The following is a 27,717-nucleotide window of genomic DNA, read 5'->3' as shown; positions in this document are numbered from 1 at the left end:
GCAAACAGAGTCTCCACTTTCGAGGGGAAATAGCCAGGGGAGAGGAGGCTCTGGCAGAGGTTCCGCTTCGTCCACACGAAGCATGAGGGTCCAGGAAGCAACTGGAGGCTCCAGCCTGAATCAGGACAGAGACGTCAGGGCTGGGATTTAAATTTGGGATTGGATGAGCTCACTGAGAAAAGAGTGTGGGAAGAAAAGAGGGGCGAGGACAGAGCCCTGGAGCCATCAGCCCTGAGTCCGGAATAAAGGGACCAGGGAGAGGGTGGATCGGGAGAGGGAGGATTAGGAAGGAGGAGGATCAGGGAGATGGGGGGATAGGAAGGATCAGGCAGAGGGGGCACCAGGGAGGGGCAGCTGAGGGAGAAGGGGGACTAGGGAGAGGGCAAGGAGAGGGAGGACCAGGGAGAGAGGGAAGCAGGGGGAGGGGACGCCAGGTGGAGGAAGGATGTGGGGGGGAAGCCAGGGGGATAGGGGATCAGAAGGAGAAGGTCAGTGGGAGGGAGGATGGGGGAGGGGGCATCATGGAGAATAGGGGCCAGGGAGGGGGAGGAAAACCAGGAGGCTGCAAGGACAGCATTTTGGGCCAGTGGGCAGCTGTGTGGGCACTCTGCTTAGGTCCAGAGCAGTGAGGACAGATGGCAGGGTGGTTCCCAGGACCGTGACCTGGCTGGTTCAGAGACTGGAGGGGAGAGGTCTGGGTGGGAAGTATGGTTAAACGATGGTGGTCAGGGAGAGATAGGAGGCTGAGGTGCAGGAGGACATGGGGTCAGGAGAGAGAGATGACAGCCCCTCTGTGTAGCCTGATCCCTGACAGAGAGAGAGAGAGAGAGATGGCAATGCAGGGGGCCAGGAGGCGGGGGCAAGACTGCTGGAGGGAAGTCCTCAAAAAAGAAAAGGAGGGGATATTGGCCGGGTGTGATGGCTCACACCTGTAATCCCAGCACTTTGGGAGGCCAAGGTGGGAAGGTCGAGAGGTCAGGAGTTCGAGACCAGCCTGGCCAATATGGTGAAACCTCCTCTCTACTAAAAATACCAAAATCAGCTGGGTGTGGTGGCAAACGTCTGTAATCCCAGCTACTCAGGAGGCTGAGGCAGGAGAATCACTTGAACCGGGGAGGTGGAGGTTGCAGTGAGCTGAGATGGCACCATTGTTCTCCAGCCTCTGTGACACAGCAAGACTCCATCTCAAAAAAAAAAAAAAAAAAAAAGAGGGGATGTCTTCATCCATCTGAGCTTCCCTAACAATGTTCCATAAACCAGGTGCCTGGACTGCTTATAAACAATAGAAATGTATTTCATATGGTTCTGGAGGCTGGAAGGTCCGAGACCAAGGAGGCTTCTAGTCGGTGTCTGGTGAGGACCCACTTGCTTGTCCACAGAGGGCACCTTCTCACTCTCCTCACCTGGTGGAAGGGCAAGGGTCTCTCTGAGAGGGCCTCTTTTGTAAGGGCACTAATCCCATTCATGAGGACACCCTAATGACCTAACTCCCTTCCAAAGATCCCACCTCCTAACACCATCACCTGGGGGTTAATTGCAACATGTGAATTTCTGGGAGACACAGACTTCAGACTCTAGCAGGGGGATGACCTTAAAGGGCCTGCCTGGAAAGGGGGAGGTGGGCTCTGCCACAGCTGGAAGACATGCAACAAGGGACGAGGGACGATGGTGGCCACCCCAGCTGGTGCTTCTCAATGCTGTGAGACAGCTCCTGACCTGAGAGGCCGGGGCTGTGGGGTACCTAGGGAGGTCTGAGGAGAGAAGGGCACACCAGCGGTCCAAGAGCAGGCAGGACTGGGTTTGCTGTGGACAGTGGTGGACTGGCCAGGGAATGGCATGTGATTACTGAGCCGTGCACCATGAACTGGAAGCAAGAGCAGCCCCTGCCGGGTGACTTTCTCCTTCAGAGCACAGAAAGTTCCTGCAAGACCGGGGTGTCCTGAATTACTGGGCCTCACAAGGTGGGTGAGTGCATAGGTCACGTGGGTGGGATGATACACTCACCACCCACAGCGCCATCCAGCTACTATGAGTGCATCAGTCTCCTTGCCCAACTTCAGTGGCCATTCCTCTGGGGGAAAACAGGCCCAATCCCAAACAGGGACCTGAAGGACCCACACCCATCCCTGCCTCCCCTGAGCCTTTTCTGTAGTAGGGGTAGGAGGGGTGGGGGTGGAGGGGAGATAAGTGAGTCTTTGACTTTGTCTAAGTCCAAAAACAGAAAGTAAATACTGTTCATTGTCCAAAACAATAACAGTAATTTTCTCTTTAAAAAATTTTTCTTTTACAAAAATTAGCTGGGCATGTTAGTGTGTACCGGTAGTCTCAGCTACTCAGGAGGCTGAGGTGGGAGGATCTCCTGAGCCCAAGAGGTCAAGGCTACAGTGAGTCATGATCGTGCCACTCTACTCCAGCCTGGGTGACAGAGCAAGACCCCATCTAAAAAAAAAGAAAAAAATTTAAACACTGCTGTCCAGCTTGGGCGACACAGAGAGACCCCATCTTAAAAAAACAAAAAACAAACAAACAAAAACCTTTTTTTTTCCCGAGACAGAGTCTGGCTCTGTAGCCTAGGCTGGAGTACAGTGGCACAATTTAGGCTCACTGCAACCTCCGCCTCCCAGGTTCAAGCGATTCTCCTGCCTCAGCCTCCCGAGTAGCTGGGATTACAGGCACCAGCCACCACGCCCGGCTAATTTTTGTATTTTTAGTAGAGATGGGGTTTCACCATGTTGGCCTGGCTGGTCTCGAACTCCTGACCTTGTGATCTGCCCGACTTAACTTCCCGAAGTGCTGGGATTACAGGCATAAGCCACCACGCCTGGCCAAAAAATTCTTTAACAAAGTTTTTTGTTTTTGTTTTTGTTTTTGTTTTTGTTTTTGTTTTTGTTTTTGTTTTTGTTTTTGTTTTAGAGACAGGTTCTCACTCTGTCGCCCAGGCTGGAGTGCAGTGGTGCAATCAGGGCTCACTGCAGCCTTGACCTCCAGGGCTCAGCCATCCTCCCACCTCAGCCTCCTGAGTAGCTGAGACTACAGGCGTACATACACCACGGTACCTGGCCTTATACATAGTTTTTGAAGTAGCATTCCTGGGGATTCTATATGATTACAAAGGCAATATGTATAAGATGACAGCGAGAGTGAAAAAAAGAAAATTAAAAAAAAAAAACCAACAGACCAGGTGCAGTGGCTCACGCCTGTAATCCCAGCACTTTGGGAGGCCGAGGCGGGCGGATCACCTGAGGTCGGGGGTTCGAGACCAGCCTGGCCAATATGGTGAAACCCTGTCTCTACTAAAAATACAAAAATTAGCTGGGTGTGGTGGCAAGTGGCTATAGTCCCAGCTACTCAGGAGGCTGAGGCAGGAGAATCGCTTGAACCCAGGAGGCGGAGGTTGCAGTGAGCCGAGATCGCACCATGCACTCCGGCCTGGGTAACAGAGCGAGACTCCGACTCAAACAACAACAACAACATAAACAAAAACAAAGGCAGCCGGGCACGGTGGCTCAGGCCTGTAATCCCAGCACTTCAGGAGGGCAAGGTGGGCGGATCACAAGGTCAGGAGTTCGAGACTAGCCTGGCCAACATGGTGAAACCCCATCTCTACTGAAAATACAAAAATTAGCTGGGCGTGGTGGCAGGCGCCAGTAATCCCAGCTACTCAGGAGACTGAGATAGGAGAATTACTTAAAAACCCAGGGGCGAAGGTTGCAGTGAGCCGAGATCACACCACTGCACTCCAGCCTGGGTGACAGAGCAAGACTCTGTCTCGAAAAAAAAAAAAAAAAAACATTGCAGGAAATTTGAGGGGGAAAGAAAAGCACAAAGGGAGGTGTCCAGGAAGTGGTTGGAGAGTCTGGTCTGAAGCAGGACAGAAGTCAGGGCTGTGACAATAAAAGTCCCCTGTGGTCCCTCCACCCGAGAGTCACTGTGAGTGTTTTGCTGTAAATACTGGCAGTGGTTTTCCTGTGCACGCGCACATTTTACGCGGCACACGCACATGACATTTTATGTTACGCCAGGATCTTAGCATGCATATTGGTTTTAGTGAAGAAGCCTCCAACAGTTTCGCAAGTGAGTGGGTTTCGGTTCAGGTCACACAGGGATGATAGTAGCAGTTGACTCAGTGGCAGCGCATGTGGGTCTGACAAGTTCCCAAGGCTTTCTGGCTGGTCCCCAGTTTAGTGTGACATGAGCCAGGAAAGAAAGCCATCGCCTCGCCCGGCGACTGCAAATCCTCCTCCCAGTCGTCGGCCTCCGCTCTGCCCTCCCACGTTGTGGTCTCCACTCAGGGCCCAGGAAATGCTTTTATCGTGTGAATCAGATCGCGTGGACTCCTCCCTGGCCCATCAAAACCCTGCCCTAGCTTACTGAAGTCACAGCCAAACAGAAAGCAGAGTCCTGGCCTGGCTCCCCAGACCGCCTGATTTGGCCCGGGCCACCTTTCCAGGCTCATTTCTCCCCCGGCTCCCCTTCTCGCCTTCTTTTTGTGTGTGTGTGTGTGAGACAGAGTCTCACTCTATAGCCCAGGCTGGAGTGCAGTGGCATGATCTCAGCTCACTGCACTCTGCCTCCCAGGTTCAAGTGATTCTCCTACCTCAGCCTCCTGAGTAGCTGGGACTACAGGGCGAGCCACCACACCCAGCTGATTTTTGTATTTATAGTAGAAACGGGGTTTCACCATGTTGGTCAGGCTGGTCTTGAACTCCTGACCTCCAGTGATCCACCCACCTCAGCCTCCCAAAATGCTGGGATTACAGGTGTGAGCCACTATGCCCAGCCTAATGCAGTATCTCTCTCTCTCTCTTTTTTTTTTTTTTTTGAGACGGAATTTTTGTTCTTGTTGCCCAGGCTGGAGTGCAATGGCGCGATCTCGGCTCACCACAACCTCCGCCTCCCAGGTTCAAGCAATTCTCCTGCCTCAGCTTCCCGAGTAGCTGGGATTACAGGCATGTGCCACCACGCCTGGCTAACTTTTTTTGCATTTTTAGTAGAGACGGGGTTTCTTCATGTTGGTCAGGCTGGTCTCAAACTCCTGACCTCAGGTGATCCGCCCACCTCGGCCTCCCAAAGTGCTGGGATTACAGGTGTGAGCCACCGCGCCCGGCCATCTCTCTCTCTCTCTTTTTTTTTTTTTTTTTTTTTGAGACAAGTCTTGCTCTGTCACCCAGGCTGGTGTGCAGTGGTATGATCTTGGCTCATTGCAACCTCCACCTCCCAGGCTCAAGCAATTCTCCTGCCTCAGCTGCCCAAGTAGCTGGGATTACAGGCACCCGCCACCATGCCCAGCTAATTTTTGTATTTTCAGTAGAGACGGGGTTTCACTGTGTTGGCCAGGCTGGTCTTGAACTCCTGACCTCAAGTGATCCACCCGCCTTGGCCTCCCAAAGTGCTGGGATTACAGATGTGAGCCACCACGCCCAGCAACAGTAGCTCTTAAAATCAAAATTAGCCGGGTACAGTGGCTCACACGCATAGCCCCAGCTACTTGGGAGGCCGAGGTGGGAGGATCACTTGAACTCAGGAATTTGAGACCAGCCTGGGCAACATAGCAAGACTCTCTCTCAAAAAACAAAACAAACAACAACAAAAAATACCTCCCCCCTCCCCAAATCCATGATGAAGAAAATGCCAAAATTTTAAATACAATGAGGATCCCTTTTCCCGGTCCCTCTATCCTCACTGTCCGGCCCTCCTGCCCACAACCCACACTTGGGAAATATGGCTGAATGAATTAGAAGAGCAGGGGAAGAAACTGAACATTAGTCGGGCAGAGGCAAAGAGCAAGAAGCAAGTGGGGTGGCTCACAGAGACAGCTCGATGAGACCTCCTACCTGGGGGCCAGGCTGGGGTGCTGAGGAGCCCCCTTCCCCTGCCTGGCTAGCAGGTCCTGGAAGCAGTGAAGGAAGAGACCAGCTGGGAGCCCCATGACAGGGCAGGGACCTGGGGGTTCTGCCTCCAGGAGAGCCAGGAGTGCAGGCCAGAAAAGCCCATTAGGGAAAGGGAATCACCCATAATGTTGGTTTCCCTGGCTGCTGTAACAAATGGCCACGAACTGGGTGGCTTAAAACAGCAGAAATCGGCCAGGCGCAGTGGCTCACGACTGTAATCCCAGCCTTTGGGTGGCTGAGGCAGGTGGATCACCTGAGGTCAGGCGTTTGAGACCAGCCTGCCCAACATGGCAAAACCCCATCTCTACTAAAAATATAAAAATTAGCTGTGTGTGGTGATGGGTGCCTGTAATCTCAGCTACTGGGGAGGCTGAGGCAGGAGAATTGCTTGAACCCGAGAGGCAGAGGTTGCAGTGAGCTGAGATTATGCCACTGCACTGCAGCCTGGGCGACAGAGCAAGACTCCATCTCAAAAAAAAAAAAAAAAAAAGCAAAAAACAAAAAACAGCAGAAATCGATTCTCTTAGGGTGCTGGAGGCCACAGGTCTCAAGTCAAGGTGGGGGCCAGGGCCACACTCCCTCTGAAGCCTCTGGGAAGGATCCTTCCTCACCTCTGTCAGCCTTTGGTGGCCCCAGGAGTTCTTGGGCCAGGCCAGCGTCACTCTAGCCTCTGCCTCTGCGGTCACGTGGCCTTCTCTCTGTGTTGCTCTTGTCTCAAGTCTCTCTCTGTGTTTCTCTTCTAAGGACACGTGTCACTGGATTTAGGGCTCACTCTAAATCTGGGATGATCTCATCTTGAGATCCTCAGCTTAGTGACATCTGCAACAACCCTTTTCCAAAAAGTTCACATGCACAGGTTCCTGGGACTCATATCTCTGGGGGCCACCATTTAGCCCACTACCCTCGTGGACCAGGAGGAAGGAGCCAGGGAAGAGGCAGGGATCTGCCGCCCAGAGTCCCTTCCTCCTCCTCCTCTTGAGCCCTTTGGGAGCTGGGCCCTTCTGATCTGGGTGCCAGAGCAGACAGGCAGGGCCTGCCCGAGGAAGCATCCATCCCCAAGGACGAAGAGCATAGTAAGCAAACATGTGAACAGCGGGGTGAGTTCAGATGAGCAAGGACGGGGTCCCCGAGGTAGGGAGGTTCTCTTCTGGACGGGCCTCATCTGTTCCCCTCCATCACCCTCAGAGGTGCACCTCATGACCCCATCTTACAGCCAAAGAGCTGGGCTCATCAACAAGCCGCCCACGGCTACGGGGCAAAGCAGGAGCCACAGGCTGACCCCAAAGTCCCAGCCTCTCCCACAGTCCCCACCATTAGAGAGAAGCAGAGAGGACACAGCAGGACAGGAAGACATCGCCCTGGCCCGGGCTCCCCACGGCCTCCCCGGTGGTCTCCAAGGTCACCTCCTACAGTCCAGGCTCCATCCAGCAAAGCTCTCTTCAGGAAAATTGACCTCGTCGGCCCCTGCTCAAACCTTCTGATGGCCCCACACCAGCAGCAGCTGACGGGGAAGGATGATGAGGGTGGTGAGGGCAGCTGGGATTTGAGGCTGGAAGAGCACAGGGGTGTGATCTAGGGGGACCAGTGACCAGAGACTTTTGCTCCCAGCTTCTTACCCTGGAGTAACATCTGGGCCAAGGGAGAAAGGGAGGGCCCAGGCGTCGGTGGCAGCTCGGGAGGTGAGATGGGACCCAGCCTCTGCCTCTCCTACCCTCTGGGGGCCTTGGGAGAGAAGAGCTCCTTGGAAGAGCCTCTTCTATTTCTCCTTGGTGACCGTGGAGCCAGCAAAGCAGTGTCTCAGGCTGCTTGGTTTTAGATTGGTCCCAAGAGACCCAGACGGTCTCCAATCTCCCTGGACTTGCTGTGCAACCACGAGCCAGCCTCTCACCCTCTCTGTGAAAGCTTGGTTACCTGCTGGCTTTGGGTTACCTGCTGTTCCTTCTGCTGAACCCAGTGGCCCCATGCACGACTCCCTAGGAGTTAGGATGAGAGTCCCAGGGAACAGAAAGCCCAGGGGGGCCAGCAGCCCCCACCCAGGCTGTTGCCTAGGCTGGTCTTGAACTCCTGGGTTCAAGTAATCCTCCTGCCTCAGCTTTCCGAGTAGCTGGGATGACAATGTCATTTATTTTAAAATACAAATTTAAATTGTCAGCATGAATTTTACTGTCCATCTTTATATTGTGCAATGCCAGTTTTTGCACACAAATAGAAGAGCATTGAATTCATAATGCAGAATCAGCAGAATTACACAATTGGTATTTCATAGTTCCTACATGCGTCTGTGGTGTGTGTTGTTCTTACCACAGCAGTGGAAACACTGCACAAAACTAACTCACCTGTTTTTATTTCACTTTTGTTTTTGTTTTTGAGACGGAGTCTCACTCTATCGCCTAGGCTGGAGTGCAGTGACACAATCTCGGCTCACCGTAACCTCCACCTCCCGAGTTCAAGCGATTCTCCTGCCTGAGCCTCCCGAGTAGCTGGGGCCACAGGTGCCCACCACCACACCTGGCTAGTTTTTGTATTTTTAGTGGAGACAGGGTATCGCCATGTTGGCCAGGCTGGTCTCGAACTCCTGACCTCAGGTGATCTGCCCACCTTGGCCTCCCAAAGTGCTGGGATTACAGGCATGAGCCACCGCACCCCACCTTTATTTCACTTCTTGATTCTCCCAACACTCCAGGGAAGCCAGTGGCTTCCTTAACTCACTTACCTTGTATTCACATTGAATCTTGCTAGACTCCCACCCAACATGGATCCGCCAGACCACTGTGCCATGGACATGGAGAACGTTGTATGTGAGTCCAGTGGATGTCGGCTGTGGATAGGGTGCATGCTCCACTGTCCAGCTGGACTTCACTATAAGACACAAGTTCAAAGAAAAAATGATTACGCGTTCCAATGTGGGGACAGCAGAGCGTTAAACCAAGCACAGAGGCTTCTGAGCCCGGAGTCCTGTGCTACTGCCCAGCTGACACTCCTGTGCAGCGTCCCTGTCTCTGGACAACTGCCAGTGGGGAAAGAAAGCCTCAATCCAACAGCCAGACGGACATTGAATCCTGTCACCGTGGGAGTGAGCTTCGAAGTGGATTGTCCCCCAGTCAAGTCTCGAGATGACTGTAGCTTCTCGTTGACAACCTATGAGAGACCCTGAGCCCAAGGAACCAGCTAAGCCACGCCCAGATTCCTGGACCCACAGGAACTGAGTGATAATAAACGTGTGCTGTTTCAAGCAGCTAAGTTTTGGGATAAATTGTTTTGCAGCCAGAAATACCTAATACAGCTGGCATTCTTCTGTAAAGCAAAGCATTCCTTCCTCAAACCGGACAAGTATTTGGCTGCTTTGAAATACAGTTTCTACTGGAAAGGCAGGATAGATGCTTGATTTTTTTGCCTCTCTGGGCCTGATATATATATATACACACACACACACACACATATATATATATATACACACACACACACATATATATACACACACACACATATATATACACAGATATATATACACATATATATACACATATATATATATATTTTTTTTTTAAGAGGTAGGATCTTGCTCTCTGGCTTGGGCTAGAATGCAGTGGCACAATCATGGCTCGCTGCAGCCTCAAACTCCTGGGCTCAAGCGATCCTCCTGCCTCAGCCTCCTGAGTAGCTTAGGACAACGGGTGCATGCCGCCACCTTCGGCTAATTTATTTTTCTTTCTTTCTTTCTTTCTTTTTTAGAAACTGAGTCTTGCTATGTTGCCCAGGCTGGTCTCGAACTCCTGAGCACAAGTGATCCTCCCACCTCAGCCTCCCTAAGTGCTGAAATTACCTGCCACTGGGCCTGGCCAAGAGTTTGGTTGAATAAATGCTTTGGTGGGGTCCCAAGAGTTTCTCTGGATTTCCCCAGTTTGAGTGTCTAATGAACAAATGACTTTTTTTTTTTTTTCAGACGGAGTCTCCCTCTGTCGCCCAGGCTGGAGTGCAGTGGCGCAATCTTGGCTCACTGCAAGCTCCGCCTCCTAGGTTCACGCCATTCTCCTGCCTCAGCCTCCTGAGTAGCTGGGACTACAGGCACCCGCCACCATGCCCAGCTAATTTTTTTGTATTTTTAGTAGAGGCGGGGTTTCACCATGTTAGCCAGGAGGGTCTTGATCTCCTGACCTCGTGATCCACCCGCCTCGGAATCCCAAAGTGCTGGGATTACAGGCGTGAGCCACCGCACCCGGCCAATCATTTTTCTTTCTGATGTTCAAATTGTTACAACTTGGCCAATAGGAGTCCCTTCCAGCTGGCTCCTGTGTCCTTTTGACATGGCCCCATTAATCTTTTAAAGCTTCCTTGCTTTCTGCTGCGAACAACATGTGCCAGGCTCCTCATGCTCTTGCCCGGCCCTGGCCCTGGCCCTGGCCCTGGAGCCAGCCACTTCCCCAGAGTTCCTTGAGTGGCACCTGCCATTCAGACATGGAGATCTGGTTGCTAGGGATCATCACAGATTTGATTTACATCTCCCAAATTACTAGTGAGGTTGGATATCTTCTATATTCATTGACCATTTTTACTTATTCTTCTGTGAATTGTTCTTATCCTTTCTACCAAATTTCTATTAGATTTTTTTGTAATTTTTTTTTTTTGAGATGGAGTTTCGCTCTTATTGCCCAGGCTAAATGCAATGGTGTGATCTCGGCTCACTGCAACCTCTGCCTCCTGGGTTCAAGCGATTCTCCTGCCTCAGCCTCCTGAGTAGCTGGGATTACAGGCACCCACCACCACACTCGGCTATTTTTTTTTGGTATTTTTAGTAGAGACAGGATTTCACCATGTTGGCTAGGCTGGTCTTGAACTCCTGACCTCAGGTGATCCACCTGTCTCGGCCTCCCAAAGTGCTGGGATTATAGGCGTGAGCCACCACACCCGGCCTTATTTTGTAATTTATTTTATTTTATTTTATTTTTTGAGACACGGTCTTGCTTAGTAGCCCAGGCTGGAATGCAGTGGCTCGATCTCAGCTCAATGCCACCTCCCCGTTCCTAATCCTCCCTCTCCCGATCCTCCCTCTCCCTGGTCCCTTTATTCCGGACTCAGGGCTGATGGCTCCAGGGCTCTGTCCTTGCCCCTCTTTTCTTCCCACACTCTTTTCTCAGTGAGCTCATCCAATCCCAAATTTAAATCCCAGCCCTGACATCTCTATCCTGATTCAGGCTGGAGCCTCCGGCTGCTTCCTGGACCCCTCACGCTTCGTGTGGACGAAGCGGAACGCCTGCCAAAGCCTCCTCTTCCCTGGCTATTTCCCCTCGAAAGTGGAGGCTCTGTTTGCCAATTTAAACAGGCAAGAAGCCCTGGAGTCCTCCTCAACTGTCCTCTCTTTCACCCCTCACATCCCATCCATCAGTAAATCACGTTAAACAGGGCGCGATGGCTCGAGCTTGTATTCCCAGCTGCTAGAGAGGTGGAGGCAGGAGGATTGTTTAAGCCCAGGAGTTTGAGGCCAGCCTGGGCAACATAGTGAGACCTCATCACTATTACTTTTTTTAAAAGAGACTAGGGCCAGGCACGGTGGCTCACGCCTGTAATCCCAGCACTTTAGGAGGCTGAGGAAGACGGATCACGAGGTCAGGAGATAGAGACCATCCTGGCTGACACAATGAAATCCCATCTCTACTAAAAATACAAAAAATTAGCCGGGCGTGGTGGTGGGTACCTGTAGCCCCAGATACTCAGGAGGCTGGGGCAGGAGAATGGTGTGAACTGGGGAGGCAGAGCTTGCAGTGAACCGAGATCGTGCCATTGCACTCCAGGCTGGACAACACAGCAAGACTCTGTCTCAAAAAAAAAAAAAAGAGACTAAATGAGGTCCTGTTTCTCCTCTCAAATCTCTCCATGAGAGAAGAGGGAGGTTGTGTACATGGGCGTGGACACCACAGAGGAGGGGGCTTGTCCAGAAGGGGCGTCAAGGAAAGTTCTGGGAAAGAGGCGCAGAGCAGCTCAAGGCTCCGTGAGGAAGGGAGACCATGTCAGCGGTGGAGACCCTGGAGGCGAGTGAGCAGAGACTGAGAGCTACAGAAAGCCAAATCTGTGATGGAGAACATGCCAGGTAAGACCAGGGAAGTATGTTGGCACCAGGTCGTGGGGCCCTCGATGGCTGAGGAGCTCAGACTGTCTTTGGGAGGTGACCTAGAGCCACTGGAGATCCTGGAACAGGAGCAGTGGTGGCCACAGAGCTGGTGGCCTGTGCAGGGTAGACTGGGGAAGGCATGGAGGCCACCCCGGGCTTAGGCCTGAAGCAACCAGGGCAGCGGAAGAAACGGAAGGAGATGTGTGGATGGGCCAGTAGGACTGTAGCTGGTTGCTGTGGGGCAGGGGCAGAGAGGACCTGTGATCAAGAAGTTAAAACTGTCAGACGCAGTGGCTCACACCTGTAATCCCAGCACTTTGGGAGGCCAAGGCAGGTGGATCACTTGAGCCTAATAGTTCAAGACCAGCCTGGGCAACATAGCAAAACCCCATCTCTACAAAAATATAAAAATTAGACGGGTTTTATTTTTTTGTAGAGATGGCATCTGGCCACGTTGCCCAGGCTGAGCTCAAACTCCTGGACTCAAGTGATCCTCCCGCCTCAGCCTCCCAAAATGCTGGGATTATAGATGTGGGCCACCTTGCCCAGCTGTTTGGCTTTTAACTTTGTCTGCAGTGCCTTTTGTGGCATGGAAATTGGTGGCAATTATGTCAATCTGTCAATCTTCTGGTTTATGGCTTCTGGGTGGCATGTCTTTCTAGGGCGGCCTCAGTATTCCAAAGTTAAGTAACTTGCTAAACCTCACAAGCTAATTAGTGATGAGTTGGGTGTACCTGAACATTTGCGTGCCCCCGAGGCCAGCGCCCTTCCCCCGGGCCTCACTCTCCTCCCAGGGTGACTGAGGCCTCCAAGGTTGGGGAGGGAAGATACAGCAGTGATGGGCGCCTGAAAAATGAGCACAGCTGGGCTGAGCAGGTGACAGGGGCTCTGGAATAGCTTTCAAAGTCCATTCCCAAGGGCTAATGGGAATGACCATGGCCAAGCCCTGGCTGAGACTAGGATGACCCAGTGGAGGGCTGACAGTGGGGTGAGAACACTGGTGAGGAGCAGCCTGCTGGGAGGGAGGTGGAGATGGATTTCAAGGGCACCATGGGGGAAGGAATAGCACCAGGAGGAGATAGCTGAAAAGTATCTCTGGGCCTAAGGAGTCTGACCACATCCGCCTCCTCCCCAGCACCCGGGAATGCCAGGCACCCTGGCTTCTCCCCTGGTGGCAGGCAGCTCGCAAGGTGCCTAAGGGTCTGGTGGCCCATGAACCCCTGGAGAGAGGTCACTCACTGGTGCCCTCCCCGGCATGTCGTAAAGGCAGGCAGGGTGGCAAGGAGAGGCGTTACAGAGGCTTTGGCATCTTGCTAACCACTGACGAGTCCTGTTGAGAGCGAGCCTGTGCCTCTGTGCCCTTAACCTTCAGGCTGGACTGCCAGGGTATCTGGTGAGAAAGCAGGTGGCGGGGAGCACTAAGACTGCGGCTTCCCCGGGTTCCCCTGACCACGTGGATTCCTTGGCGCGGTACCTCTTCTCGCCACCAGATGGCGATCCTGCATCACCAATCTCTGCGGCCAGGCGGGCAAGATCCTGTGGTTGCTTTCTCTGGGGCTCCCACCTGGGCCCACTCCCGCTGCCGACTCTCCCTGCTGGAGGCCTGGGGGTAAGGGGAGGTAAATCCAGAGCATATATGGAGAGGAAGTCTGGGGGCTTGTGTCAGCTAAATTCCGAAGAGAGGGGATGCCCTTCTCATCCCTCCCTCTACTCTGCTCCCCCAGCCACTCCCCTGCTCCCTCTCACCTGGCCTCCCCACCTTTGCCCAAACCCATCTGTCCTAAGCACAGTCAGAATGGCCCTTCCAAAAGATAGGAATGGTCCACCGGAATGGCTGGAAAGAGTATGAGTGTGGGGCCCAGCACCCAGCCCTGCTCTCTCTCACCACCTGTGCGTTCTTGGGCACAGTCCTGCACTTCTGTGAACCTTGACAAGGAAGTCAGTATCCAGCATCCTCTCATTCAAAAGATTCACTGTTCCTTTTTTTTTTTTTTTTTTTTTTTGAGATGGAGTCTCACTCTGTCGCCCAGGGTGGAGTGCAGAGGCGCGATCTCAGCTCACTGCAGCCTCCACCTCCCAGGTTCAAGCGATTCTCCTGCCTCAGCCTCCCAAGTAGCTGGGATTACAGGCATGTGCGATCATGCCTGGCTAATTTTTGTATTTTTAGTAGAGATGGGGGTTCCATCATGTTGTCCAGGTGGGTCTCGAATTCCTGACCTCAAGTGATCCACCGGCTTGGCCTCTGAAAGTGCTGGGATTACAGGTGTGAGCCACCACACCTGGCCGCTCACGTTCTAAAAATGAAAAAAGCTAAACATAGACCCCTAATATTTTACTCCCATGGACAAATACCAGGGCGTCCTTCAAAGGTGTGTTGTCAGAGCTTTTCTGAGTTTGCTAACTCATGGCTTCAAGACCCTCTGCCCTTTTCTTCCGAGGATCACAAAGTGAGTCTTGAGGGGGTCTCAGGGTGTGCAGTTCCCAGGGTGGGTCCCTCTCTGGGGCACGTTCTCCTGCCTTCCTCTAAGGCAGTACTCACTGAGGACCAACGCTTCTCAATGTCAAACTCTGTCGCTGGTCTTAATTCCACAGCAGCCTCAGTGTCCTCATCTGTAAAGCCTGACCTGCCTATCTGCAGAATTGTTGTCAAGATTTAAAAAATAAAATAGGCTGGGCGCAGTGGCTCATGCCTGTAAACCCAGCACTGTGGGAGGCCGAGGCAGGAAGATCGCTTGAGTCCAGGAGTTCAAGACCAGCCTGGGCAACATAGTGAGACCTCCATCTCTACAAACAATAAAGCAAAATTAGCTGAGTGTGGTGGCCTGTAGTCCCAGCTACTCAGGAGGTTGAGGTGGGAGGATCACTTGAGCCCAGGAGGTTGAGGCTGCAGTGATTCCCATTGTACCACTGCACTCCAGCCTGGATGACAGAGCAAGATAACTGCCTCAAAAAATAATAATACGCCGGGCACAGTGGCTCACACCTGTAATCCCAGCGCTTTGGGAGGCTGAAGTGGGCAGATCACGAGGTCAGGAGATCGAGACCATCCTGGCCAATATGGTGAAACCCCATCTCTACTAAAAATACAAAAAAAAAAAAGGCCAGGCACAGTGGCTCACACTTGTAATCCCAGCACTTTGGGAGACAGAGGCAGGAGGATCACCTGAGGTTGAGAGTTCGAGACCAGCCTGACCAACATGGAGAAACCCCATCTCTACTAAAAATACACAAAATTAGCCAGGTGTGGTGGCACATGCCTGTAATCCCAGCTACTTGGGAGGCTGAGGCAGGAGAATCGCTTGAACCCGAGAGGTGGAGGTTGTGGTGAGCCGAGATTGCGCCATTGCACTCCAGCCTGGGCAACAAGAGAGAAACTCTGTCTCAAAAAAAAAAAAAAATTAGCTGGGTGTGGTGGCGCATGCCTGTAATCCCAGCTGCTCGGGAAACTGAGACACGAGAATCACTTGAACCCAGAAGGCCGAGGTTGCAGTGAGTGGAGATTGCGCCACTGCACTCCAGCCTGGCGACAGAGTGAGACTCCGGTTTAAAAATAAATAAATAATAATAATAAATGAAATAGTGTCTGTGAAAGCATGTTTTAAAGGAGGCGACACAAGCAGAAAATATGAGGGTGCAATTTCCTAGTTGAAGAATGCCTCATGGCTCCCCCTTGCTTACAGAATAAAGTAAAAACCCTTATCCAGACACACAGCAGCCTCCACCCTGAGGCCCCCCTGCCTCCCCAGGCTTCTCCTGTCCTCCTCCTCACACAGCCTGCGATGTAGCCAAGCCGTAGCACCAGAAGCTTCCCCACCACAGCCAGTTTCCCGGCTGTGTCTTCGTTCTTGTTCTTCCCACTAGAAATCCCTTTCCTTATCCCAATCTGTAAAGATCTTCCCTACACCTGTAGGTCCATAAAAATAAAAAAGCTTAGACGGTGTTTTTCATTTATTCTTTCTTTTTCTTTTCCTTTTTTTTTTTTTTTTTTTTTGAGACAGAGTTTCCCTCTTGTTGCTTAGGCTGGAGTGCAATGGTGCAATCTCAGCTCACTGCAACCTCTGCCTCCCAGGTTCAAGCGATTCTCCTGCCTCAGCCTCCCGAGTAGCTGGGATTACAGGCATGCGCCACCACGCCTGGCTAATTTTGTATTTTTAGTAGAGATGGGGTTTCTCCATGTTGGCCAGGCTGGTCTCGAACTCCTGACCTCAGGTGATCTGCCCGCCTCGGCCTCCCAAAATGCTGGTATTACAGGAGTGAGCCACTGCGCCCGGCCAACAGTGTTTTTCTTTAAGTTATAAAAGTGAAATATGTAAAGTGTAATCCCACCAATTTGGGAGGCCAAAGCAGGATCACTTGAATCCAGGAGTTTGAGGCCAGCCTGAGCAACGTAGTGAGGCCCCCCCGCCCCCGCCCACCACCATCTCTACAAAAAAAAATTTAATTAGCCAGAAAGGATGGCGTGCACCTATAGTCCCAGCTACTTAGGAGGCTGAAGTGGGAGGATCACTTCAGCCCCAGAGGTCGAGGCTGCAATAAGCCATGAGTATACTGTACTCCAGCCTGGGTGACACCAAAACCCTGTCTCAAAACAAAAACAAAGAGTTTAGACAGTGTTTCTCTTTAAGTTATGTAAGTAATATATGCACATGATACAAAATGAAAAGCAAGTGCCTCTCTCCCCCTAAACCCCTGCAGGGTTACTCCACAAATATCCTTCCAGAAAGTTTGTATGGATCTACCAACATATATATGTCTGTTCTATTTAAATTTAGATAAATAGGATTATACTAAACATGCAGCTTGCTTTTTTTTTTTAACTTACTGTAAGTTGGAGATAATTCCTTTATCAGTACGTGGATAGCTGCCTCGTTGCTTTTAACAGCTGTGTGACATTATCACAAATTATACCCCTGGCCTATTTAACATTCTTCCCTCTCTGGCCTCACAGGTGCGTGTTGCTGCAGCCAAGGCTGTAATCAGCCTCCCTGCACCTATGTGGCCGGGCAGCACGCCATGTTTGCATGGGACAAATCCCTGACACCAGCTTAAGCACCACCATGAATCCCTCCCCTCCTGGGGACTCCTGAAGAGCTTCCAGTAGAGCTCCAGGAGAGAGAACCCAGCTCAGGCATTTGCAGAAGTGTTTGTTAGAGTCTAAAGTCAGATCATGACCGAGCTTAAACCCCAGCTGCTCCCCTCACATCTCCCTCTGTCTCAGTTTTCTCATCCCTAAAATGGGGATGATCATAATGGTACCCACTTCATAGACCTGTACTGCGGATTATACAGACTAAAGCACTTTGGAATGGCTAGCTGCTCTCACCCTTCCTGTTACAGTATTGAGTTCCAACGTCTCCCTGTAGAATGCTGGCACTTTGTGGGCAGGCCCTGGTTTTGTTCCTCTCTGCACATAACCCCAGGATGTGCTGGTTGCACAATAAATGGTCCCTTACATTTGTTACTAGGAGCAACCCCCACCCCAGCTTTGGCCCACTCCCCCTCCTTCCAGCCTGTGCCCTCCTCATGGCCCCAGAGCTGGGGAGGAGAGATGCATCTCTCAGGATAATCTCCAGCAGCCAGGTGCTCCCCACCTCCACCCAGGTCAGCAATAAACACCAGAGTCCTTGGGTTGGGGGGCAGGGTGGCTCAGGAGCTCTTTAAGGGCCAGAGGTTTTGCCTTGGCCCTGACAACCCCACCCCCACCCCTCCAAGCCTGAGTCTCTTCAAACTCTGCTCCTCCTGGCCTAGCCAGGCCTCCTGGAGAGGGACGGCGAGATGATAAGCGCTGGGGCTGAGAACGGGGCAACCAGACCTTGGAGTTCGGTCCTAGCTGCCCTGGCCAAGGTTTTGTTTGTCTAGTCCCAAGAGGCAGCCCCTTGGAGTCCAGGGAAGAGAGAAGGAACTACCTGGGCAGACAGACCCAAGCCAAGGGGCCAGGTGTCGCCAGCGTCCCCAATCTCCAGTCTGGCTCTGGCCCGCATGGCAGCTGGAAGGGCCAGAGCTGGGTGAGTTCTGTCAATGCTTCTACGGGGTGTGTAGGGGGGTGGCAGGAGTCACAAATGTTGGCCTTAGCTGCAGGGCAAATGCAGATAGGACCTCCACAGAGTGCCTGTTCCCAACCCAAGGGCACAGCAGAGCTAGGAGAGAGGCCTCAGGGTCCAGGAGGGAGAGGAGGTGTTCAGGCCCAGCTTCCCGGAGAGAGTGTGACTACAGACTAAAAGAGTCAAGGGAACAGGCCCACTTGGCCTGAGGATGAGGGCGCTGGAAGAAGGGGATGGGAGATTGGGTGCTTTTTCTTGATGGGGAGGGGCGACTTGAAGATGGCAATCAAGACCTAGATGACGTGTTTGGTCTGGGGTGGAGTGAGGACGCCAAGAGGGAAAGGACGGCGCCCTGAAGAGACCAGCTCAGGCGAAAACAGGGCTCTGCCCAGGCGGGGACCCAGCTGGGTGTAGGGCGGAGGCAGGAACCCAGGAAGCCGACTGAGCAAAGGCTGCGTCCAGGCCCCGCCCCCTGAGCCCGGTCACGCCCCCCGGAGCCTAGCCCCGCCTCCCGACCGCCCGCGCGCAGGTAGGGAAGAGGCGGAGCGCCGCCGCCCCGCCCCCGAGGAGCCACCGCCCAGCCGCTCGCAGGCGCCGCACGGAGTTGCGTCCCGGGGACTTGGGGCCGCAGGGAGGTGAGCGCGAGGCGACGAGCGGGGCAGGGCTCACGGCCGCCCAGCCGCAGGCGCCGGAAGGGTCCCGAGGTTGTGCCTGAGCCTGCCCTGGAGCGGTGGTGCGCGGCCAGGAAGGGTGCCCAGTGCCCGGTGCCCGCCCTGCGGAGCGCCTGGGTCCCACGTGGGCTCGGCTGGAGGCCCGGGCTGGCTCGGACGGCGCCGGCGGGGCCGCTGGACCCGGTCTGCTGGCCCCTAGGGCTCGGCTCGGACAGGACGCCTAAGGGGTCCCTGGGCGACGGGGCGGCAGATGTAGGGGCAAGACGATTGGGCAGAGATTTAAACCTCCGGAGGAAGAGAGGAGACTGCGCAGGGCAGTCCCGCCTGCGTCCCAGAAGTGCCTGCAGTTCAGACCCTTCTCTCCCCTCCACTTTCTCCCGGGTGAGCACCGGGCGGACCGGGGCCGAAGTTTGTTGGTTGAGCCAGCCAAGGTGGAAACAGGTGCGGGGGTGGGGATGAGGGAGCCGGACTCACACAGCAGGGCTGGACCGGAGCTCAGAAATTGGACCCAGGAGTCCTGACTTCTGGATGGAGGGGCTGGGGAAGGTTGGCCCTGGGCTTGCCTTTTACCTATTTGGCCCCTCGGATGTTCCCCCAGGGCATTGAGATAGAGACGGATAAGTTCCCTAGGGTACAGACCCCGCCCCACTCCCACGCCAGGGCGCAAAGGAAGCCTAGGTTTTGGCCCTGCCCCATTCCATGAAAGATTAACGGAGGGGGCTCTAGGGTTGGAGCTACTGAGAGGGTGGCAGCGGGTGTGTCTGAGGAGCAGAAGGCGGGGGGGAGCTGACCCCACATGGGGAGAGGCTGCTGTTGCCTGGGCGGCTGGCATCAGGCCCCCAGTGTGTGCCATTTGCTGGTAATATAATGAGACCAGCATCTGCCTTATTCGACCCTCACTGTCCGTAGGGCAGGCAGTGGAAAGGGAGACGTGTTTTAGAGCTGTGGTTCTCAACCAGGGGCGACTTTGCCTGCCATGGGATATTTGGCAATGTTGGAGTCATTTTGGGTGTCACGCACTTGGGAGGGGAAGTGAGTGTTGTTGTTACTGGCAGGTAGTGGGTAGAGGCCAGGGACGCTACCAGACATCTTCAGGGCACAGAACAGCCCACATAACGAGGAATTATCCAGCCCAAGGTGTTGGGCTGTGCTGAGGCTGAGAAACCCTGCGCAGCAGCTGGTCCATCAGGTTCCTTCTCAATGATGCTCCCTCACTGGGGAAACTACCTCAGTTTTCCAGAGTGGTTAGGGGAGGAACTTGGAATAAACCTGAATGAGATGAGAGGTAAGGCAGTGTGAGGGCACTTATTCCCCTCACAAGAGTCTTCCTTCGGTGCCATGAGACACCGCCTTTCCCAGTCTCCACTGGCCCTGCAGGAAGCTGGTCTAGGTGCTGTGGGGGAGAGGTTGGGAACAGAGGACCCCCTTGCAGCCCAGGCCTGGGGTGCTTAACCCCAGGGCAATCTCCCAGGAAGGCTGGGCCGAGGCAGCCCTTGAGCTCAAATATCCCTGGGCTGGGAGGGTGGGCAGAGGGCGAGCTCTCTTCCCATAGATTTTCCCAAAGCTGGATTGCTGAAGCTGGCATGGTTGCCTGATACCATATGACCTGCTGGAATTTTCCCTTCTGAACTCACACCTAACTCCTCCAATTATGTACACCTTTTGAAAGTGACATCCAAGGAGTATCAGGGCTCCTAATTCCTGGGGGCTCCCCAGGCTGCTTTTGTCCTGCAATAAAGAGGGCACCCTGGGTTAGCTGACGAGCCCTGGAGTGGGCCCAGCTGCTGACGGGGTGGAGGCACCCCTGCCCATGGTGTTAGCTGAGCAGAGGTGAGAGATGGGAGACATCAAAGCACAGGCCAGGTGGCCCCCCAGTAGGGATGACTCAGAGTTGTTTGTATTGGGCTGGAGGAATGTACTTCCAGTTTTCTGGCAACTAGGAGGGGTGGCTGGCACGGTGGGAGAGGATCGGATGAAGCAGCCACGTCCGTGCCCAGGAGCTGGGGCCACCTCGCTGCCCTCCCTCCCTGTTTTCTTGCAGTAGCCATTATACCCATCCTGTTCACTTCTGGACCCAGCCTTCTTGCCTGGGAACCCTGGTGGAGGTTTCGAGCTTGGGTTCTTTTTGTTGGTGTTGGTGGCTTTTGTTTTTTTTTTGTTTTGTTTTGTTTTTGTTTTTGTTTTTTTGGTCTCTTGACTGTAAAAGGCCGAAGTGAAACTCCCACCTTTTCATTTGCGCAAAAAACAAAAGTGGCCGCCATTGCTGTGAGCCTCTCAAGGGACAGGGCTGAGCACCCAGGCTTGTACAAAGTTGTTCAGGAAGTCGGCAGTGGAGCTCGGGTGTGAACCCAGTTGCCCACCCTCAGGCCCCGCCCAAGAGCCCCACGAACAAACCCTCAGTGACTCCTACCTGTCTATACCTGGTGTAACCACACACACACACAGACACACATAGCCACAGACACACAGACACACACAAACACACACACAGACACACACAAACACACAGACACACACAGACTCACACACACACACACACACACACACACACACACACACTCTCTCTTTCTCTCCAGCCCAGGAGGGGGACTTTTGTTCCTGTAAGAGGAGGAATAAATCACACTACAAATGCTTTGGGTGACGCACTTGGGGTCCGAGTCCTGCTCTGGGGTCAGTGGTGCTGTTTTTCCTGTGGCCTCAGCTCTGGATACTGTGGTGGCCTCTCCACCAAGGTTTCTGTCCTTGCTGTGTAAACTCTGCCCCAGACAAGGTGACAGATGACAGCAGAAGTCAAGGAGCTGCGCACGCCTGCCCGTGAGTGTGCGAGTGGCATGGCTCAGCTGCCTGGTGCTTCCCTTTGGGCCTGGCCCCCGCCTGCCGCTGGCACAGCACAGGGAAGACGTGTGCCCTCCTGGCTGCCTCTCCCCCTCCACACTCTCCTCAGATCTCTGTGCCTCGCACTCTGGAGCAGGCCTCGGCGCTGCCCGGTCTGCCCCAGGGGATTTCCAGAGTGAGCTCAGGCATCTGCACCGGCTGTGGAAGCGCTGGCTGTCGGAAGCGGCTCCCAGTTTCCTATCCAGCTGAGCCAGGCTGGGGGAGGAGTGGCGGGGATGTCTGCGCCTGCCCAAGTACAGGCTGACCTCGGCGGTGGTGGTGGCTAGGTAGGGACAGCTCTCAGGGCACGGGCGGCTTCACAGGGACACCAAGCCTGCCCGGAACGTCGTTTTGCCTCCCAGGAGACCTAGGATGGGTGTAAGGAAAAACACATCTTCCAGGAAGTCCAAAGCGCCACCGTGTCCACGGCCCCTCCTTCAGCAAATGTATCCGGGCGCCCAGCTGGGAGTTGTTTGTGGTCCAAAAGCTACTGGAAGGCAGTTCCAGCCCCAGTGCCCGGCTCCTGCAGGAAAGTGGTTTCAGCCAAGTGGGCAGTGCAGGAGGTGGGCCAGAGACACTGTTTGGAGTGAGGGGAACCTTGTGACCAGCAGAAAAGGATGGAGGAGGATTCCAAACTTCAGGAGCTGGGCCAAGGTCCAGGGGCTGCCGGGCACAGTCGTCCATGTGTGTGCTCAGTAGGATGAGTTCACTTAATTAGTCTGTGCCTCAGTTTCCCCAGCTGCACAGTGGGGTCACTAACAGTAATCTACCTGGAGGGTTGTGTGAGGTGAGGACTCCCGTGGTGAAGGTGTGCAGCCTTCAGTGCAGTGCCCGGCCATGGCAGGAGCAGTGAGGGGAGCCATCGTGATAACGGTGTTAGGGTGGCTTCAGGTAGGGGCGTGGCTGCCAGTCCATGGCACAGACTTGGGAGATGGCGGAGGCCCTGCCTCGTGGGCTGTCAAGGACTAGATGGGAACACGCATATGGAGCAGTGGCGCTGTTGTTATTGTTATTGTGTAGGAGTGGCTGTGTCTGGGGTAGGGGGACCTCAGTGCCTTGGTGGCCAAGGGAAGTGAGGGTGGGTTTCCATCTGGGCATGAACTGCTGACCTCTGCCCAGGGGTTTTCCTGGCCTGCCAGTGTGTGTGTGTCACTGACAGTGGGGTGGGGGGCAGCTCATGGAGTTGGTGCCCCTCAGCTGTGCTTTCCCTGGCGTAGGTTCCTGGGGCTGGGAGCAGGGTAAAGCTGCCTCAAGTCTTGGTTTTCTCCTCTGCCTCCCCCATGTGACCCCCAACCCTTTGCCAGCAGGTGGTGCGGGGATGGCTTCCTGCCCCGGTCTCTGGCAAGAAACCCTTTTCCCTCTCCCAGTGGGTCTCCCCAGGTTGTCAGCTCCATGTAGCCATAAGAAGATCTGGGGCCAGGCGCGGTGGCTTACGCCTGTAATCCCAGCACTTTGGGAGGCTGAAGCAGGCGGTCACAAGGTCAGGAGATCGGGACCATCCTGGCTAATACGGTGAAACCCCGTCTCTACTAAAAATACAAAAAAATTAGCCAGGTGTGGTGGCATGCACCTGTAGTCCCAGCTACTCAGGAGGCTGAGGCAGGAGAATCGCTTGAACCCAGAAGGCAGAGCTTACAGTGAGCCGAGATCACCCTACTGCACTCCAGCCTGGGCAGCAGAGCGAGACTCCGTCTCAAAAAAAAAAGAAAAAAAAAAGAGATCTGGAAGAGGAGGGTTGAGGATCTGCTGTGGGGTTTGGAGTGGGAACAGGACTTTGAACCCTGGCCTAAGCCCCTTTTGACCTTGCCAGCCCGTGAGGATGATGACAGCCGCCTCTCACCCTCAGCCTCAACTAAATGAGATCATGTCTGTAAAAGTCCTTTGCAAGCTGAGCAGTGCTGCCCAGGCAGTTAGGTGCTGTCCCTTCTTCATGAATCAAAGGCCTTTGCATGCGGGACTCACTCCAGCACCCCAAACACTCAGAGTCCTCACCCGTTCTTTTTCCCCTGCCCCTCACCAGTTCCAGGGTGGCAGGAGGCTGCAGAGTGTGGAGGTTAAGAGCGCGGGACTCTGGCTGGGGTTGTAGCCCCACCACTCCCTAACTGTGGGACCTTGGACAGGTGACTTCATCTCTCTAAGCCTCAGTTTCCCCACCTGTCGAATAGAGATCTGTCCCCTATGGGGCTCTTGGCTCAGATAGAGACTAAGTGAGCGATGGTGGCAGAGCTCAGCCAGGAATAAAAGAAACTTCCAACTGGGCGTTGGGTGTGTGCCAGGCACTGTACATTCATATCTGCTGTCATCTTCCCTGGCTCCCTCCGTGGTGGGGCATCACCCCATCTCACAGCAGAGGAGGCAGGCTCTGCAGCACCCACTTGCCCAAAGTCTCCCAGCAGGTAGGTGGCCCAGGCAGGTTTGAGTCCCATCTCTGGCCCTTTATTCCTCCTCATTCCTCAGCAAGAGAGCTCCACGCTGCCCCGAAGCAAGGTGTGGGCCATAAGCAGGTGGCTTTGCAGGCCTGCTTGGGACAAGCAACCTGGTGGGCTGGTGTCCAAGTGTCCTGAAACCCTGGCAGCCACTGGGGCTAGGGCCAGCCTCTTCCCTGGGAAGCAGGGAGCCCCAGGGCAAAGTTCTGGGAAATCAGGTTTATTAGTTCCTTAATGACTGTTTACAAGCTCAGAAGTGTCTACCTGGCATTTTCCCTCCCTGCTGAGGGGCTCCATGCAGCCAGAGGCAGAACTGGGCCTCCAGAAGCGCTCTGAGTGTGTCGAGGTGAGGGCCCAGGGATGCCGTCAGCTCCCTGGGCTCTGCATGCTCACACCCAGCCAGTCCAGGCCTATTTCTGGCTGGGTGGCACTGGGCAAGGTGCTTACCTCTCTGTACAATAGGTGAGACCTTGTACCTCAGCTGAGCTGTTCCTGGGGTGAGCCCTTGTTCATGGTGACAAAGTCACATAGATCTTAGACCCTGGGAGGATACTAGCATCTTATGCATACACAAACTGAGGCTCAGAGATGTTAAGTGGCTTGCCCAAGATCTCACAGTGGTTAGAGATGGGCCTATGACCCTGTCTTCTGCCATCGGGACAGATTTTCACTGTCTGGAGGCAGGTGGAAACCGGGTGGGCTCCTACTTTGTAAGCACAGGACAGTGCCCTGTCTGTGTACATGGGACAGTCACAAACGGAAATGGCCTGGTCACACCTTAGTGTCAAGGAGCCTCCAGCAGGAGTGAAACGGACCTCTCACACAGACCCCAGGCTGCATCTCATCCTGCCCCAACCGCTGGGCTTGTGCTGGACCACCACTGCTTCCAAGGACCCGTGAAAACCCGGCTGCCGGGACGCAGAGAGGCAGACTTTCATGAACGTTTGCAGCAAAGGGCAGTTCCCACCGAGCCTGTGTTGCTGTGGCACTGTGTGGTGCACACCCCACCCCGGAAACCCTCCAGTGTCCTGGTGTCTGACCCCAAATGGACAGGGCCTTTTGGCCCCCAGGGGCCACTTCTGACTCCTCCCCTTCACAACGATGCTGAGGGAGCAGGAGAACTGGGGCCCGGCTGCTGTGCGTGCCCCCTTCCCTTCATTGCCCCAAAGCCTGCAGTCCAGCCCCAGGCTCGGGAGCTGCTGCCTCTTCCCTGGGATGTGGAAGGCACCTGCATCCCCGCCCAGCTGCTGCCACTTGCCTGCCTCCATCAGCAGCTTTGTTTTATTTTGTTTGTGTGTTTTTTGAGATGGAGTCTTGCTCTGTCGCCCAGGCTGGAGTGCAGTGGCGTGATCTCGGCTCACTTCAACCTCCACCTCCCAGGTTCAAGCGATTCTTCTGCCTCAGCCTCCTCAGTAGCTGGGATTACAGGCACCCGCCACCATGCCTGGCTAATTTTTGTATTTTTAGTAGAGATGGGGTTTCACCATGTTGGCCAGGCTAGTCTAGAACTCCTGACCTCAGGTGATCTGCCCGCCTCAGCCTCCCAAAGTGCTGGGATTACAGGTGTGAGCCACTGTGCCCAGCCTCCACCAGCAGCTTTTGAAATCCAGAAATTTCCAGGGGAGGGCACTGTGGTGGGTGGGGCCCAGCACTGTGTCCAGCTCGAGGCCTGGCTGCACTGCCACCTCCTTTGGTGCCCACCCCTGTGTCTTGCCAGCAGCTGCTGCATCTTGGGCTTCGGGGACTCCAGCACCCCCAGCTCAGCCTGCTTCCTGGACCAGGAACCCCAGCCGAGGAGGGGGCATTTGTATCTCTGCCATCCCTGCTGGCAACTGGTTCTGAGAAAGCCCAGATGGTTGGTGCAGAGGGGGCGTCAGGGGCTGCACCACCCTAAGAACATGACATGTCACCCCCCAGCCCCCCGCAACACACACACACAGGTTCACACCTCACACCCCTGATCTTGGTGGCTCCCTGGAGCACAGCGCCCGCTTCCCGTGTCTGTGGTTGGCTTATGACGCCCCAGCCACTCTAACCGGGTTAAGGGGAGCCCAGAGCCTGGGGCCTGATAGGAAAAAGCCCAGAGAAGTCAGGGGATGGTCAGTCCCCTGAAGCTGCCCCTGGGGGTTCTTGATCTTCTGAACTGAGTTTGAGGCAAGCCCTGGAGGGGCGAGGAGGAGAAAGAAACAGCTCTCTGGGCCAGGACCCGCTGTTCGTGGGATGTCTGGGGAGCTGTGTGAACCCACAGGCCGTTTTGTTTCTCTCCATCAGCGGCTGTGGGCTGAAGCGTGTACCGGCGGAGTGGGTTGAGATCGTGTCTGCGCCCACTTGCCACCAGCTCCGGCCTCTGGGGAGGTGGTGCTGAGAGGGAGGGAGAGTGGCTCCTGTTTGGCTCCTGGAGACAGACAGCTGGGTGTCCCACCCTCAGAGTCCCCAGCCCCCTCTCCCCTCTGCTAACTCTGCCGGTGGAGCTCACGCCGCAGCTCATGCCAACCCTGCCCTTCTGTTTTGCCTCTCATGACTCTCCCCAAATTCTGCCCCCAGGCCCCCAGCCAGCCTTCTTGCCACTTTCCTGCCCTTTACTCTTGCCCCTTCTACCTCTTGCCAGGGCAGCGTCACTGGCTACGTGAGGCCCAGCTTGGGGATGCATGGGGAGGTGTAAGAACAGCTGTGCCATGAGCTGTCCTTCCGGGCCTCTGGGGCTGGAGAAACCCCGGGGTCAGCAGTACCACGGGTTTTGCTGGGGATTGCACAGTGGGTGAGGCCCAGCTTCCTCTTTGCAGCTTTCTAAAAATGCCCTGGTTCCCAGCAGGGCCACAGGCAGGGAAAATGAGTTTCAGTTTCTGTGGCAAGGAAGCTGGGGAGAGAAGCAGTTTCCTTGTCCCCAGCCCTCACCCTAGCATCCTGTGATTCAGCCGCGAAGACGTGGCCCCAAGCCTCCCACCGCCCTCCTTCTGTCCTGACTGCCCACTCCCAGGGACACCAGGTGACGCCTCACCCACCCGCGGCTCCGGAGCCAGGCTGGAAGCAGCTTCCCGCCCAGGGGGTGGTTTCCCCACATCCTGTCTTCAGATGGCTTGAGCCCCCTAAACTTCCTGGTCATATCCAGTGGATAATAATAGTCTCCCTCTTTCCTGTCTGGAGGGGAGGGGGCTGCTTACTTCTTATCCAAGGGCCTGTCCCGTCCCACCCCTGTGTCCCCATTTCTGGCCACACGCAGGCTCAGCCCTTGCATCAAGCCTCTGCCTGTTTCCCTCTGGGCTGCACCTGTCACGCTCTCCCTGCCCTGCCCCATAAAGCCCATAGAGCCCAGGGCTTGTGGGGACTGCAGCCTTCATTAGCAAGACTCAGAGCTTCTAGAAACCCACTTGTGTGGGGGTGGGGAGTGCAGGGAGATTGGTGGCACCAGGTGGAGAGAGGGAACTGCACCTGGGGGAGTTGGGAGGGGCAGTGGGCTGGGCCCGCGTGGAGGAGTGTGGCTTGTACAGTCCGCTTGGTGGGGGTACCCTTGTACCCTGCCTGGACTGGCTGGTAGAGCTCTGTTGGGGACCTCCCTGGGGGTGGCCTTCTTACCCAGCTGTGCGGAACAGGCTTGGTTGGGAGTGCCTGGCCCCACCCTTTGTGGGGAAACCAGATTCTCTGGGCAGCAGTGGTAAATGGTGTCTGAGTCTGCGTTTCGTTGGATGTGTCTGAGGTCTGCTGCTGCTA

General features: G+C 54.6%; 1 protein-coding gene across 5 annotated transcripts in view; it reads left to right on the top strand.

Annotated features, from left to right (window-relative positions):
- Positions 1–18,370: 18,370 nt before the first annotated feature.
- The window catches only part of RHBDF2 (rhomboid 5 homolog 2), a 31,036-nt gene continuing 21,689 nt past the window's right edge, over positions 18,371–27,717 (top strand). For 2 of the 5 annotated variants that reach the window (XM_024926214.5, XM_057300274.2), the window contains exon 1: positions 18,603–19,090. The gene's annotated coding sequence lies outside the window, so the exon portion shown is untranslated. Of the gene's footprint in view, positions 19,151–27,717 lie in introns of all 5 variants that reach the window. The other 3 variants (XM_024926212.4, XM_034942941.3, XM_034942940.3) reach the window with 3 other exon arrangements.

The sequence above is a fragment of the Pan paniscus genome, chromosome 19, assembly GCF_029289425.2.
Source record: "Pan paniscus chromosome 19, NHGRI_mPanPan1-v2.0_pri, whole genome shotgun sequence".
Taxonomy (NCBI): domain Eukaryota; kingdom Metazoa; phylum Chordata; class Mammalia; order Primates; family Hominidae; genus Pan; species Pan paniscus.
This window is presented reverse-complemented; position numbering and strand designations above follow the sequence as displayed.